Here is a 16699-nt window from a genome sequence, read left to right as displayed (position 1 = left end):
CACTTGCATAGTTACAATTTTGTAAAAATAAAAACCGATGATCTCATGCCAAGTGTGCTCAGCATTTGCACAGTCTCAATACTTTTAATGCTATGGTTTTCAAGATACACAAAATTTTAAGGCAAAAACAACACTTTGCAACAATTTCATAATTTATTACATTACAGTATATCATGATAGCAGTCAATAATGCCACTTTAGACAAAAGTCTTTCAGTGTTTCCATTATACATTCTGTTAATAAGAATTCATAAATTGGTTAAAAGTCATTCTAAGAAAACTTGGCAAATAAAGCTTTGGACTTTATTTCTCTACTTTTTCTTCCCCCAGTTTCTTTGTTTTAAACTACAGTATTCATATTTTAAAATGTTTTAACTTATTTCAAAACATTAACATAGCAGTTACATTTTTGAATAGTTATATTATTTTAAAGTAACTCTGTAAGATAAAGTTTTGGAGAAACTATTATGGATAGGGCTGATTTATATTTTCACATTTTCTAAAAATCAGCTTTGGTTTTAGAACTGATTTTATTCATTTTCAGAAAATCTATCAAGTTCAGCCAGATACTTTAAAAATAATTATCATATATTGCAATCTTTTAACAGGTATTTTGATTCTTTACTTCCTACAGAAATTAAAATTTATTCAGTTGAACTCACATTTTAAAATTCTGTATTTCTGATGAACTCTAACCTTCTAATGTTGCCTTCTAAGCAAATTGAAAGCTGCCTTATACTGAATGAAGAAGAGAACAAATACTTGCTGAATGAGGTATTGCAAAAGACTGCATGCACTTTGAAGAAAGACTTAAGTTATTGTGACATGATTTCTACTCTTTTTAGCTTTGTCTTAAACATATGACAAAATACCTACACAAAGAGTGGTATTTCAGTTAATATAGTGCATTTATTTTCCAGGCTGATATTCAGCTTAAATATGCCAATATGTGATTTAATCCATAGGTCCCTGATGAACACATTATTGTCAGATTGGTTACAGATGCTAAATGCGATCTGAAGGTCATTCCTAGTCATTTATATGTGTCAGGGTAAAAGTGAAGTGACTGGAACTATAAAAATTCCTTCAAAATAATTTATCAATGTATTAGGTAAACCCAGTTTCAGAATGATAAAGAAAAACTGTTAGACCAAATAATGTGGCTAATTAACAGTGGTACGATTTCTAGCCCGAGGGTTTAAAATGGATTTAAAGTAACTGTCTTTCAAGTGAACTCAAATAATGCAAAAGCGGCAAGTTCACAAAATAGAAGGTAAGAACAGGACCTTAAGTCTATTTTAAACCCTCGGGCAAGAAATCGTACCACTGCTAATTAACCACATTATTTGGTCTAACAGTTTTTCTTTATCATTCTGAAACTGGACTTATCTAATAAACTGATAAACTCATACAATTTGGAAGAGTCAGTTGAAGTCACAAGCACCCAGTATTTGCACTCTTTCAGTGAATGCAGGCAAATCTGTTATTCCATCTGTAAAATTGTATTATTGCTCTCCTATTAATGTCATATTTATAAAAGTATCATGAGGATGCCAAATGCTAAAAATGGAGACGGTCTAGTAACTAGAAATGCCCACCCCAGGGAGTGTGCATACATTCTAATAATGTATCCCTACATTCTAATAATGTGACGTATTTTGGAACAGAGACATTAGAACTTCATGAAGTTTTAGCTGTTCTTTCCCAAGCATCATAAAGTTATTATTTAGGCAATGTACGACTGAAATAATTCATTCATCATGTACAGGCACATGAACATAAGTATGACACAAAATATGCCTCTAACTGAAACTGAGAGGTATAAAAACATATTTCACTCTTCATAAAGAACTTTGTGAGGAAATATAACTCTGTAATTGTATAGACACTTTTCCTCAAAATACTCTGACATTCACAAACAGTAGATTGCACTGCAGTTTGTACACATTTTAAGTTGCATAAACATCTCCTTGATTTTCAAATGTAGTAGAATACTGTCTACTAAAACTTCTTTTTGCTTCAACTAAGTACTCTCACATATATTGGTTTATAATAATGGTTGTTATTTTTTAAGTGTTTTCCATTCAAGGAAAAGAAGTAAATTCCTATGTGAGAGTAACCTATGTGGTTGAAGAAAAGGTATTAGCCAGAGAGGTCTAGATGGTAAAATCAATATTCTAGCCTCAAAAAAGCTCCATGAACATAGAGGAATGCCAGGTGTCGCACAGCTTTCCTTCACTAGAATTCATTCTTGACTAAAGCCTGTATGCCTGTTCCAGGGACATTTAAACTCTGAAAGGATTTCTTATGATCTTTACTAATTACATAAAGAAGAATGCCAACCAGTGCCCTTTTGTGTGATGGGACCTGTAGTCATGTGATTGAAATAGGTAACATGGACTCTGATTTTAAAATGTATTGTAGATATAAATGCGCTAAGCTAGAAAAGGTTTTCCCTACCCACAGTCAAAGATGGGAGCCTTTCCTTCCTCAGAAATAATCCCTTTTTAGGTCATTGAGAAAGAGTACAACGGCCACAGCTCATAATGCAATATCTTCATGAGCCCAGAGCACATACAAATCCTGAGGGAACTACCATAGTACCGCGTTCATTCTTGGCACCAGAACGAAGGAAACACACTGTATCCTGCGCGCACCTGCCAAAGCAGGCCACTTTCCTCTTCTGTGAGATTTAAAAAGCTCCCCCAAATATTATTACTCCCATCCCCAATACACAGAAAATAGAGGAAAGGCTGTTTCCAGTTCTCAGCCTTTAAACAACTGTAAACATCACTACTCACAGTGGCATATTACAAAGTAATAAACAGTGTGCACTTGAGGGCAAACCATATATTGAGCTAATGAAGAGCTCACTGTGATTAGGATTCGATCAAACATAATATCAGAACATAAGCAAATTTTATCTGAATTCTGTAATGAACATACATGCTGCAAAAACATTTTAAAAACCATGGCAGCCTATTCCAAACCAGCAAGAATAATTTTGCACAAATAGTGGGCCTTTGTGTGCTTGAACTCCCACCAGGTAAAGGCAAACTCGATATGCGAGTTAATGACTTACAATTATCAAATTAAAAAACAAAAATGCTAAAGGATGCGAGAGTGAACATCAGGGAAAGATCCACTCTCCCTAACTTTCTACAAATAAATTTAAACTGTAAATTAGAAACACAAATAAACATGAGTGGCTCTAACATTCAGATGAAGTAAATGAATTGTGTACTAGATTAACGCCATAACTTTTTGTTGTTGTTGTTTTTCAATTTCTTGACCAGCTCTTAGATGATGATGATGTTTATCTCCCTGTTCTCGGATGCCCGGTAAAAGAATGGCATGCAGGGTTTGGTGGCCAAGCCTGGGTGCTCCTGGGTGTCCTGCATTACAGGAAGCAGGTACATGATCTGCTCTGCAGTGGGGTTGTCATGGGGAGAACCCTTCCTGGCCTCTCCTGGTGTGGGCTCCACGCTGTTGTCCAGGCTCACCTCACAAAAATCTTCAGAGAGAGGGAGGCAGGGATCTCAGTGCAGGGCCAGCCTCCCCTGCTCCTGCCTGCCCACCCCACCTGAGGGCTCTACTCACCACCCTGCTTGCCAGCAGCCCCAAGTTCCTCGGGGGCTGGAGCCCCTGGAGCGGGCTCATCAGCAGGGTTCTGGGGAGTGGCGAAGAATTTGCCATGCCCCTCGTGGTCGCCCACAAGCGGCAACACCAGCTTCGGCAGTTCCAGCATATTCACCTGAATGGAGGGGTGCTCAGCTGCCACACTGGAGCTGGAGGCGGCACCAGCACCACCCATGCCCAACCCCACCCTTGTAGAGGTGTTGCACTCCCTACCTTCATCTCCTCCTCGTTCTGGGCCAGCCTAATGACATCCTCCATATCCTGGTGCCACGTGTTTGGCACTGCCCCTTGGATCTCATATACTGTGATGTACTCTCCTGCAAGAGGACAGGGGTCAGAGGCTGGGGCCCTCCAGTGGCCCTGCAGCTCCCCTTGCCGTGCCCTGGTCTCCCGCTCACTCATGCCGTCTGTTGCTTCAGAGAGCTGGATGAATCCAAGCTCTAGTTTTTCCACCTGCTCCTTCCCATCCGCCTTCTCCTTCGGGAGGTCCATAAAGCCGCTCTGGAGCCAAAATAATGGGGTCACATCTCGAGAGTGACCTGTCCTGTCCTGCCTCCACATTTTTTGGCCCATGCCAGGACTCACTCACCTTCACCTTCTCCATGGCCTCCCTCAGGGCCCAGTAGCTCTCCCCACACACAAACTCAACCCCAGTCCTTGGGGCTGGGGCTTCTGCCTCTGGCTCCTTCCAAGCCGAGGCCACCAGGTAAACCATGTGTGGGCAGCACAGCCTTTGCACCTTCCGCTGCCCACATGGCCGTGCCTGCTCCTCCTGGGCACTGGCTCCAGTGGAGTTGAAGAATGCCACTTGAAGGCAAGAGGTGAGTATTCTTATAGGGGCATACACACAACAAATGGGGCAGGGAGGTGAAGTGCAGCCCCTTCCCTTGGGGCCTCAGAGAATGTGCCTGTTGGTCACAGGTGAAATGGTGTCTGACCACTGACTCCCAGAAAGGGTGAGGGTCCCAGAGAAATCAGAAGGCAGGGAAACCAAGAGCATAAGGGAGTCTGGGAGGGACCACAGAGGCAGGTGGCAAAGGGGAGGCAGGGAAAGTCAGGGTCACCATGGCCTCCTGGTTCTCCAGGTCCTGTGGGATACTTGGCATGGGCCGAGGCGCCTCCTCCTCCTCACTGTCCAGATGTCCTCCTCCATCTCCTGTGGTGAGGTGGCCAGAGGGATCCTCAGACAACCCAACAAGGGAAGTACTGTGGGCCCACGTCTGTCCCCACCCTCACTGCGTAACCCTGAGCCAGCCTCTCCCCAGAGGGGAATAAGCTGCTGTTCTTAATTTTCCCTTTTAAGAACCAAGATCTTGCTATATTGCCCAGGCACAGTCCCACTACCGGTTGGTGCAGGAGTTCTGACCTGCTCCTTTTCTGATCTGGGCCAGTTCACTCGTCCTTAGGCAACCTGGTGGCCCCCTGCTCCCAGAAGGTTACCATATTGATGACGAACTTAGTGCAAACACCTGATTGGCATAATGACCAGCTATTCTAAAGGTCTCTTCCAACTCCTCAATCCTATGCTGCTAACAGTCCCTTCCTCCTGGGGCTTTCTCCTCTTCCTCTGAGTGGTCTCCTGTACCTTCTCCAGGGAGAGCCATGACGCTCAGCTGGGTCTCTAGCTGTTGGTTCTGCTGGCTGGCAGCTTCTAGGCACTCCTAAGGGGACAGAAAACAGACTGAGAAGGCACGGAGGTTGCCAGGTCATCCCCCTCAGGGCTCCATCCTCTGCAACTCCCTCTCCTGGGTCTCCTGCAACTTTTGGTAGGCCATCTCAGCCCCCGCTTTGCCCCAAGCTTCCTACTGCTGCAGCCGGTCCATGAGCTGGGTCTGCAGCAGTAACTGCCTGTGCAGCACCTCCTTCTCAGAGGTCAGCTGCTGATAGCTGGCCAGGTACTGCTGCAGGTACTAGTCTCACTTCTGCTGCAGACTCTGAGACTCTTGGCTCTTCAGCTTCACCTGCAGGAAGACCCTGGGCATGAGGGCACATGGTGGCTGGCTTCCAGATTCTGGGCCCATTAATAGGGTAGCAAGGGAACTGTGGGGCTCTGTCACCTGCCCAGGCCCCTGGCCCCTTGCTCCAGGCCTAAGAGACTGCCTCCCTTGCCAAGAACCCCATGCCTCTTCCCCCAGCCTCAAATCTCATCTCCTTCTTCCCACCATTTAAACTGTAGGCCACAGACTGGTGGAAAAGCAGAGGGAGCCAACCACCATCTGCTAAGTGTACTACATGCCTAATGTTTCCATATATTCTCTCATTTAATCCTCAGCACCTCCGTAAGGAAAATGCTAACTTCCTTTTGAAGTTAAAGAAACAGAGACTTAGAGATGAAAAGTAGTTGAATGGTGACCAGTGGAATGGAGGCTGGAATCCAGTTTGAATCCAAGGAGGCTTTTTTGTTTTGTTTTGAGACAGAGTGCCATGCGTGGCCCAGGCTGGAGTGCAGTGGTGCAATGCCAGCTCATTGCAACCTCCACCTCCCGGGCTCAAGAGATTCTCATGCCTCAGCCTCCTGAGTAGCTGAGATTACACGCATGTGCCATCATGCCTGGCTAATTTTTTGTTGTTGTTGTAATTTTAGTAGAGATGAGGTTTTGCCCTGTTGGCCAGGCTGGTCTCAAACTCCTGACCTCCCAAAGTTCTGGGATTACACCCATGAGCCACCTTGCCTGGCATAAGGAGCCTCTTATACCACTGTGTCTTCCTCTGTGATTGGGGGAATCCATGCCTCTAGCTGGGATAATGATGTCCAGAGCTGGGAGGAACCCAGGGCTACCTACCTCTAAAAGTCAGAGGGCAGGAAGCAAGAAACAGTCATAGGGCTGCCCCGGAGGGTTCTGGGGTCACCTACCCCACACTTGGAGCTGCCTTTGGCCTGGCACCTCCCCTCCCCAGAGGCTGGTGCCCACCTCCTAGCCCTTCTTGGATGGGGCAGAGGTTACCGTCTCCTTCACCTCGCCCAGCTTCTCCTGCAGTTCCTTTACTTGCTGCTCCAACTGCAGTGCGCTCTTGTTCTCGTTGTTCTGGACAGAGAGAAGCAATCATTGGCCACCCACTACAGCTGGAGAACCCAGAACTTGGTGTCTGCCTCCCATATCACCAGGAAGGGTGGAGGCAGGTTAGAAAAATCATCACCTCTCCCCAACACCCATCAGAGCAGGGCCTGATGAGCTCTGGCTCACAGGTGCCTTTAGAAGTACCATGTCATGTAAGGGCTACACTGCCCCATTTTACAGGTGGGGAAACAAAGGCCTGAAGGGTTACGGATGAGGGCAGGCTGCCCAGGTGGGGCAACCCACCAGATCCTCAAAGCTGCACTGTGGCTCGGCCAGCTGCTTGTCGAGCGTGTGGTTCTGGGAGAGCGCGAGCCTCTCCTCCTGCTTTCGTAGCCTCTCCTCCTGATCCCACGGCCTCTCCTCCTGATCCCACAGCCTCTCCTCCTGATCCCACAGCCTCTCCTCCTGCTTTCACAGCCTCTCCTCCTCCTTTCGCAGCCTCTCCTCCTCCTTTCGTAGCCTCTTCTCCTGCTTTCGCAGCCTCTCACCCTGCTCCCGCAGCCTCTCCTGCTGCTTCTGAAGCCTCTCCTTTTTCGCACACAGTCTCTCCTGCTCCTGCAGCCTCTGCTCCTCCTGCTCCCGCACCCTCTCCTGCTCCCGCACCCTCTCCTGCTCCCGCACCCTCTCCTGCTCCCGCACCCTCTCCTGCTCCCGCACCCTCCTCTCCTCCTGCTCTCAGAGCCTCTCCTCCTGATCCCGAAAGCTCTCCTTTTGTTCCTTGCTCAGGAGACTCAAGGCCTGTTTGTTTTCCACCTGGGATTGCAGCTTTCCCTCTAGACTTTCCACCTCCTTCCTCAGGTGTTTGGCCTCATCTTGTAGCTGCTTCACCTCAGAAGTCCCTGCTGGGGGTGCTGGGGACAGGGGCTCAGCTGAGAAAGGAAACAGACAATAAGGGCCTCTGGATTCCCCAACCACCACCCCCCTACCCAAAAAGAAAAAATAAAACCCTCTTCTTGATGCACAGCTCCTCTCAGGCTTCCCAAACTTGGCCTCACTGCTAATGATTCCTTGCACCTGATGGTAGCCAATTTCCAAGCCACTTTCAGATAGAGAGCACTGTGGGTGGCTGACAATGGGCACTCCTCCCTCTTTGCTGATGGGGACCCTGAGGCTCATGGAGATGACAAAACTTGCAGTCTCCTGGCACAGACCTCGTTCCCTCTGCCTCAAAGCCCTTCCATCCACCCACCTCCCTGGGGCATTCTAAGCCACCCCCACAGTCCTCTGATGCCGGTCCTGCTCCCACATCACACCAGTCCCATTTTACCCATCTGGGGTTTGAATTCGGACAAGCTCCTCTCCAGCTCCTGTATCCGATGTATGTCATGCTTCTCCTCCTTCAATGTGCAAGCCTGCCCAAAGCACAGAGGGGAAGGGCCCTGGAGAGAGGGGCTGGTGGCTGGACAAGCTACCATCTCCCTCTCTGCCCCCACCTCCACAAAGCCCAGACCCATGACCACGTCTGGCTGTACTAGTCCCATTTTACAGATGCCCAGAAAGATCCAGTGACCTATCTAAGGTGGGGGCTGAAGGGTCAGGTCTCACCTCCACCGACATTTTCCACATCCTCTCCTGCCACCGGGCCCTCTCTCCTGTTATATGTTGAGCATATTCATCTCTCTCTAGCTGGACTTGTTTAAGTGACTCTGTCACCTCCAAGGATGGGCACAGAAGTTAGGAAGGGCTGTCACTGGTCCTCACCTGCTCCTGGCCAGTGGGGATCATCATCCTTCCACATCCCTCCTCTGCAAAGCCTCACCTGCATCAGCAGTGCCCGCTCCTTTGTGGACTGCTGTAACTGCTGCTGGAGGACTGCTTCACTGTGGCTCGAGGACTGTAAAGATCAAGGCATTTCCAAGTCCATGGCCTGGTTTTTAAAAGAACTCAGTAAAGTTGGAAGGGACAGAGAAAGATCGAATTTACAGCTGGCTAACAGGCCCAGAGAGATCAGATAATATTGCCATTGTTGTTACTGTTGTTACTACCACTGTTTGAAACTTTACGGAGTTCACCAGGTACCATGCTAACAATCCCATTTAATCCTCACTACCACCATATGAGACAGTTACTAGGAAAACATCTATTGTGTAGATGAAAAGCATGGAGTATTCGAAGTTAAGTTCTTGCCTAAGATCACTTAGACAGAGCTGGGATTTGAACACCCAGGTCTGTCCAATTCTCTAAGCCCATTTTTCTTGCTGGGGGTGGGGGCACAGATAGGAAAGGGGAAATTAATCTTTTGTTTGCTTTTTGAAAGGATGATACATTCACATAGTCCAAAACTCAGAAGGTACAGAAGGGAAGTGTCGTCCCAGGCACCTTGTTACTCTCTCCTGAGTTTTTTACAAACACTTACAGACATGTTTTATGTACATTATCATAGTATGTACACACACACACACATACACGAACACTTTCCTCTCTCTATAGAAATGGCAACATACTAAAGGTACTCTTCCGTACCTTCACAGTACAAGTATCCAATACCCCACCTAAGACTTGGCCAAGGCCACAGCCAGGTAAGGGCAGGGCAGGCACTTGGTCTCTGAGCTCTGTGTCCAGTGCTCACTGCCCACAGTGCCCCCAACACACCCACAGCAGCTGACTCAGCCCCAGGCTGCCTCTAACAACCAAACACAAAAGCAGCTTGAAATGATCCTGCTGCCTTCTGGGCAGGACACTGCATCCTGCAGAAGGGAGCTTTAGGCTCCCTCCTCCATCTGGCAAGCCAGGCTGCCAGGGGACGGGACAGCTGGTTGGACTCACCCTGTCCTCTTCCTGCTGCTGTGTAGACACAGCAGAGAGAGCCCACTCCAATTCTTGAGTACGCTGCAAGGAGTATTGCAGGCGGCTGGCCAGATCCTTGGACTCTTCTGTAATGACAGAAGTTGAGATGGGGCCAAAAGGACTCCTCCTAAAGACCTGTCAAAGTGCCAGGTTGAAGGATGACCGGGTGCCCAGATTCCTACCTTCAAAGTGTCTGGCGGCACGTTTAGTATGGTAAAGGGTGGTCTTCAAGTCTGCCTTTTCCAACATGAGGATGTTGATTGTCTGGAATTGAACTTTTGGGAGAAAACTCAAGAAAGTGCTGAAACAGAAGGAAAGAAACATTCTCCGAAGGACAGGAGAAAACTCCCCACCCTCCACTCACCTCTAACTGCTCCATTTGCGCTTTGTGTATTTCATTGTTTGCTTTCTTTTCCTATAGGAAGAGGAAGACAGAGCTCTTACCATGGGAAGCAGAGACGGCACAGCAAGAGACATGCCCCCAGAATGCCACCCATGCCCCAGGACAGGTCCACTCATGGGACTAAGTTATCAGGGACCCTATGGGGATGGGATGGAATCTGAGGGGTGAGCCTTCTTCCCCAGGCTGGGAGTGGGTGAGATGAGACTGGAGCCTCTACATCTGAGTGCCCCTCAAACCCAGCAGCCATGTTGTGAGCAAACAAAGAAATCATGTTACTTCTTCCAGCTGATGTTCCACTTGTTTCTTCTGTTGTTTCTGCAGGGAGAGTCAGATTCAGGTGACTGAGGGTGGCCCCCTCAACTCTATTCCCCAGACCAGGAAGCAGTAGGCAGGGGCCAGGAATGCATTTTAAAGGCAACGTTCTCAGACCCAATGGCAACAGGAACTGGTCAACTCTCCTCAAGCTCTCAAGGACAGATGATTTGGGTCTCTGTTGGTTTTTGCCCACAGCTGCAGAACTCAAAGTCTGAATCTGGATTCTCTCGAAGGGACAGTAACATAAATCTCCAGAGACGGAGTCTGAGAAAAGCCCACCCTTCTGCCAGCTTGTTATTTAGAAAGGTGCGTTCATTCAACGCTTACTGAGCACATACGGGCCAGGTACAGTTCTCCATGGCAAATATAGGATGGAAAAGGACAGACAGGAGCCCTTGGCCATGAGGTTTCCATTCTAGGGGCCTTTAAATCTCAGACTCTCAGAGCTAACAGAGGCCTTTGATGCTCTACCTCCTCCAGAAACACGAGCCCAAGGAGGAGAGGTGACTTGTCCAGACTCAAAGAGCAAATTCAGGACTGAGTCAGGGCAGAAATACAGGGCCCCTGACAACCAGTCAGGCTAGTGCTTCCCTGAGAGGTGACAACCCTAGGGTGTGTGTGGCAAGGACTGGAGCAGAGGTGTCTGGAGAACAGAGAGTCGGCAAAGAGGGCAGCGACAGAAGAGCCATGCTACATGCTCCTTGCTCTGGAGTCCCTCCAGGTGAGGCCTGGGTGCTCCAGCTTCCCATTTGCCCTTGGTACCAGGGGCCCCCAGCCCCTTTCTTCAGGGCCCCATGGGTAAACTAAAGACTAGGATTGGCAGCATGGAATCAGGGGACCCCACTGGACTCTTACCAATGATTCTATGTTTTCATTAAGGTGATTGATTGTCGCAGAGTTTGAGTCCAGGGCTACTGCTAGTTCTTGGTACCGGCTCTGAGGCGCATATAGAGAGGATGAGTTGGAGGAGGACTGCAGGGAGAAGTAGAGAGAACAATCATTAGGGCTGGGGTGTGTGGGGGTTGTCTCAGCTGGTAGAGGGGCACCCAGCCTCTGCTGTGAGAGGAGGTTGGAGGGCTGGCCTGCAGGGTCACCGCACCTCGGCCCAGGGCCTTTTACCTCCAGATCCTTCAGGGTAACAGATGATGCAGGAGTAATAATGACAAATTCAAAAGAAAAACAGAAACTGACATGGGAAACAGTTATGGATATCAAGAAAGTAAAAAACAGCAAGGGGCCGAGCATGGTGGCTCACACATGTAATCCCAGCACTTTGGGAAGCTGAGGCGGGTGGATCGTTTGAGGTCAGGAGTTCAAGACCAGCCTGGCCAACATAGTGAAGCTCCGTCTCTATTAAAAATACAAAGATTAGCCAGGTGTGGTGGTAGTTGCCTGTAATCCCAGCTACTCAGAAGGCTAAGGCAAGAGAATCATTGAACCCAGGAGGCAGAGGTTGTAGTGAGCTGAGATCACACCACTGTACTCCAGTCTGGGTAACAGAGTAAGACTCTGTCTCAAAAAAAAAAAAAAAAAAAAAAAAAAAAAAAAAAAACAACAACAAAAAAAACAAAGAAAAGCAGCCCCAAATCCCACATACCTGCTCTGTACGTTATTCCCATAAACAGGCTGAAGGTTAATGGCAGCAACATAAAATAAGCCAGAGGTAAAGTGTCCCCCAAACCAGAGAAGCCTCAGGGGCATGCACAGCTGGAGACAGCAAGCCAGAGAGGGGTCCTGGCACTGCCTCATCTTCCACTTGTTCAATAGGGGAGCGCTATCCCCATTGGAATGGTGAAGGTTGGACACTAGCACATTCAGAATGTCCTGAATCTACAGGAGGTGACAAGGGAAAAACAAGGGCAAGTGGAGAAAGACAGAAGTGGCTTAGAGAGAAACAAGAAAGTCAGGGTAGGAGGAAGATGTGGGTTCCTCTGCTGAAGAGCAGAGGAGATTAAAACCATGGCCTGTGCCATTTTTCCAAATGGCCACCTGCTGCCTTGCAAGGGGCAGGAACAAACAGATGGAAAAGTCCCCTGAGCGATGCAGTCACAGAGTGGAGTCACCTGATCAATGCAGCTCTTAATACATTCACTGGACCCCCTCCCTCAGGCCCAGGACATGGGCGATGAATCTGGTAGAGCTCCAGACCTCCACATCCATTAAAAAAAACCAGACTTCTGAGTAAGGGTTCACTTGAACTAAGGGGGCTGTAGCTAAAAAACAAGTTTGAAAGACACTGATCTCCAATATCATCTTACAGAGGAGGAAACTGAGGTCCACAGGAAGAAGTGATTTTTCTGTCATCACCAAGCAAGTTGGTGGCAAGTTAGATCTTCTATTATTTCTAGTGCCTGGGGCTGTCCTCACCACACTGGGCCCCCTTCTGTGACCCTAAAGGGACAGCCTGATGGCAAGTGGCTGTACTCATTGGCCCAGCTTCCCCTTGAGACTGGGGATGAGGAAAATCAAACAGCAATGACCATTTCCTGAGTATACTGGCTGTTTACAGCAGGCCATGTACTAAGGATTAACATAAAAACAACAATAATAAGGAATCTCATTTCAACTTCACAAATGGAAGTCAAACACTACTACCCCTATTTTACAGATGTGAAAAGACAGGCTCAAAGAGCTCAAGCAATTTGCCAAAAATCAGACGCCTAGCAGACGGAGAGGCAGGATTCAAACCGAGAATTCTCTACCAGTACCCAGCAATCTCAACAATTACCCTTTACTGCCCCTTGGGACTCCTGTCCCTAGGAGCCTGGTCAGCCAAGACTCACATCCTCAGGTGAGTGGCAACCACCAGAAGTGGTTGTCTCAGGGCTACTTCCAGTTTTTTTCTTGTCTTTGCTCCTGCCGGAACACCAGGGCTGTTCCTCTGCTGATACTCTTTCAGCTGTGGGAAAGAAGAGCAGTAATACTCATGAGAACCACCAGCCCCTACAGGCACATCCTCCTTTACTTTAACAGCTTTTGCAAAATACTCTTATACACCATCTGATTTAATGCCACCTACAACTGTACAAGGTGTTGTCACAATCACTTAGTGACTGAGAGGAATGGACATTATGGCTTCAAAAAAGGGGAGGGGACAATAATGGAACTTAAACTCAATTGTCTTCTGACTCCAAGCTCTGGGGTTTTGCCATGAATCAGCATCTGCCAGGGACCAAAACCAGAGGCAGAGGTAGAAAAGTAAACATTAAGTAGGCAGGAACCGCACTCTGTGTGGTTTAGAGTCATACATCCTCACATGTCTGGTAGTGTGAAGAAGTGCACCAGTACCTCTCAAACTTTTATATCAATGTGTCCTCATGGCAGAAGGCAGCTTCTTTGTTAAATCCAGGAATTTATCAGAAAGAAGATAATCCAAGTCTCATTTCAGAGAGAAGTCTGGTATACTCTCTTAGAAACCTATGTGACTGTCATCTCTAAGTACATTAATGATTTTTCTCTCTTAAGAGAATTGAGGGAAACGGATGCTTCAGAAAGATCTCCCACATTTATCCTGTGGCACTCAAAGTACCCCAAGTTGAGATGATATGAAGAAGATTCAAGCTGTCAAGTTCAGTTTCCCAAGATCTGTTCTACAGAAGATGAGCAAATCTCACTTCAGAGACCACTGACTGAAGGGCAGTTTGGTCCCAGAACTGTGGAGAACTCAGAAAAAAATGTTAAAGTCTCTCTGGAAAGTAGAAGCCTGGGAGAAAACCAAACCAAACCCGTTCTCCCATTGCCACCCTGAGATACTGTCAACATTTTGAGTTCATGGGGGAAGTGTAGGCTTTTCCCACTGTCAATGTCTACGTTAAGGGAGTAAGGCAGCCTGAAACCTCCTGCTCCTAGGTCCCATAATCCCCATTCTCCTTCCAGCTGGAAATCTGTGCTGCGACCAGAGGAACCAGAAATGGGGTGAGAACACTTAGGGACTGGGGCATAAGATCAAAGACCAGTCTTGCAGCAGTAATGACAGTTCCTAGGGGGACTGTGACATCACTAGATTCCACTCCTCCCAGGGGAGGGGACCACATCAGTGCGATGCCCGAGTTGCTACTCCAGGATGGGGGAGGAAAACACAGGGTTGGGACCCAGGTCCTTGGAGACACCAGCCCAAGAAGCCCAGGGAGGTCGAGCTTGGGGCAGCAGGAGGCGAGGGCAGAGTCTGCAGTAGGGAGCCCCAGAAGTCACCAGCCCAAAGTCACCCAGGGACGACTGGTGGAGTGGGGCCTTGGGCTGGGGGACCCAGGTCTTGGGAGACACAAGCCCAAAGAGCCCAGGGAGGTTGGGCTTGGGGCGGCAGGAGGTTAGGGCTGAGTATGGAGCAGGAAGCCCCAGGAGTCACCCACCCAAAGTCATGCTGGGGTGATTGGCAAGGGCAGGGACTGGGCTGCTTGCTGAAGGTGTGGGGCTGACTGACAACACTTTGGTTGGGGGAACCCAGAGGCGCAGGGGTTGGGGGGCACAGTCTGGTGTGCCTCAGGAGTGGTATGGACTCTGGCAACGGTCTTGTTGTCGGAGGGGATCTGTGGTTGGGTTGGGGGCCATGACCTGGTGCGCTTTACCTTTTTCTTTGCTGCAGCCAATTTGTCCTGTCGTGTTTTTTCTGACATCGCAGGGTGGGGAGGGAGGCGGGGTTGGGGCCACATCAGCAAAATCCCAGTGAGCACTGCTGAATGCCTCCAGTTACCTACCTAGCAGCTGTGCGACTGAGCCAGAGAGGCGTAACCAGGGCCCCAGGAGAATGCAGAATAGGGGCATGGCCTTAATGTTCCAAGCCCATTGGTCAGTGAGAAAGATGAGAGGGAAAGGAGGCGTGGTCAAGCAGCAGTGTGTCCAGAGGGACCTGTGGCATCACAATGCTAAAGCTGCCCATGCAACCACTGTCCCCACCCACTTGGAGAGAGGGGCAGGGCCACCCACTCTGGGAGAGGGGAGGGGCTGGCTTTTGCTTTAAAAACTTTAAAACTGTAAAAAATAAACTTTAAAAAATATATGTGGGTACACTTTATACATATGTGTGTCTGTGTGTGTGTATCTATGTGTTCTTCCAGAGCTGTCTTCATTATCCAGCTTCTATGCAAGGTCTATGATTTTGGCCTATATTTTTCATCTTCAAATGGAATACAACAATTACCAGTATTACCTTAACTGAGATACCGACCCTATAAAAATGGAAAATCCATAGCATGCTTGATGATTAATGAAGCAGACTATAATATCCAACATTCCAATAAGATAAAATAATCACAATGATTTCTCTTTTTTGGAAAAACGTTTCTCTTATTCTCCTACATTATTAAGATTTTTTTAAAAATAAGAAACATGTCTAATATCTTTAAAAACACAAAGCTTTTGGGCCCGGTGCAGTGGCTCACACCTGTAATCCCATCACTTTGGGAGGCCGAGGTGGGTGGATTGTCTCAGGTCAGGAGTTCAAGACCAGCCTAGCCAACATGAAGAAACCCCACTTCTACTAAAAATACAAAAATTAGCCAGGTGTGGTAGTGGGTGCCTGTAATTCCAGCTTTTTGGGAGGCTGAGGCAGGAGAATCACTTGAACCTAGAAGATGGAGTTTGCAGTGAACCAAGCTCACGCCACTGCACTCCAGCCTGGGCGACAGAGCAAGACTCCAACTCAAAAGAAATAAAATAAAAAATAAAATAAAATAAAATAAAATAAATAAAATAAAATAAAATAAAAATAAAATAAAATAAAATAAAAAATAAGAACAGAAAGCTTTCAACTTAATGAGCACTTAAAGCTCTTTACCAATTTAAAATGAATACAAGGCCCATTTTTCTAGACTCACCTGGCCTCTCTAAGCCTTGCAAATGAAACTGAATTTCTCACTTGATACTTGGCTGTGACTTGCAACCATGAAAACTAAGAACTGTGTTATGTCACTGTGTATTGCTTGTTACCTGAATTCCATAATAGGCTGGGATCAAGGGTTGAATCTTTCATGATTTTCTCCATAACCCGTGTGCTTCTCATCCCACACCAAACTAAGCTTTTTTCTAGAGTTCTATGATTTACAGTTAATAGACAAGAGTGGTTCTCAGTAATGTAGTCTCTGGACTAGCAGCACCAGTAGCACCTGACACCTTAAAGTACAAATTCTCAGGTCCCACCCTGGACCTGGTGAATCAGAAACTCTGGCGTAGGGCTCAGCAATCTGTCTGCAGTAATCCCTCCAGGTGTTCAAGAACCTCTGGCATACAGCAGGTAGAAAAATGTGTTTCCTTCTGTAGATCCAAAGCCAGGGATACCATATGTTCTGTCTTGATATGAAACAATGACATGCAATTAAAACCCATAAATCTCCTTCCTACTCACCCTCCATCCAGTGTGTTTTATTTTTATGAGTTCAGTAAGAAAACAAGTGGCAAGCAGAGATTAAGTCTAAAATGTATATTTACAATTATCAGTTCTCATCCAACCTGATCTCATACAAAACCATTTACAGCCTCTTACATCTCAAGTTTTTAAAAAG

General features: G+C 47.3%; 1 pseudogene; it reads right to left on the bottom strand.

The window, feature by feature from the left end:
• Nucleotides 1–43: 43 nt before the first annotated feature.
• On the bottom strand, nt 44–15831 carry LOC103231072 (golgin subfamily A member 6C-like; annotated as a pseudogene).
• Nucleotides 15832–16699: the final 868 nt, after the last annotated feature.

The sequence above is a fragment of the Chlorocebus sabaeus genome, chromosome 29 (assembly GCF_047675955.1).
Source record: "Chlorocebus sabaeus isolate Y175 chromosome 29, mChlSab1.0.hap1, whole genome shotgun sequence".
Taxonomy (NCBI): domain Eukaryota; kingdom Metazoa; phylum Chordata; class Mammalia; order Primates; family Cercopithecidae; genus Chlorocebus; species Chlorocebus sabaeus.
Note: the sequence above shows the minus strand (reverse complement) of the source record. Positions and strands in the feature narration are given on the sequence as shown.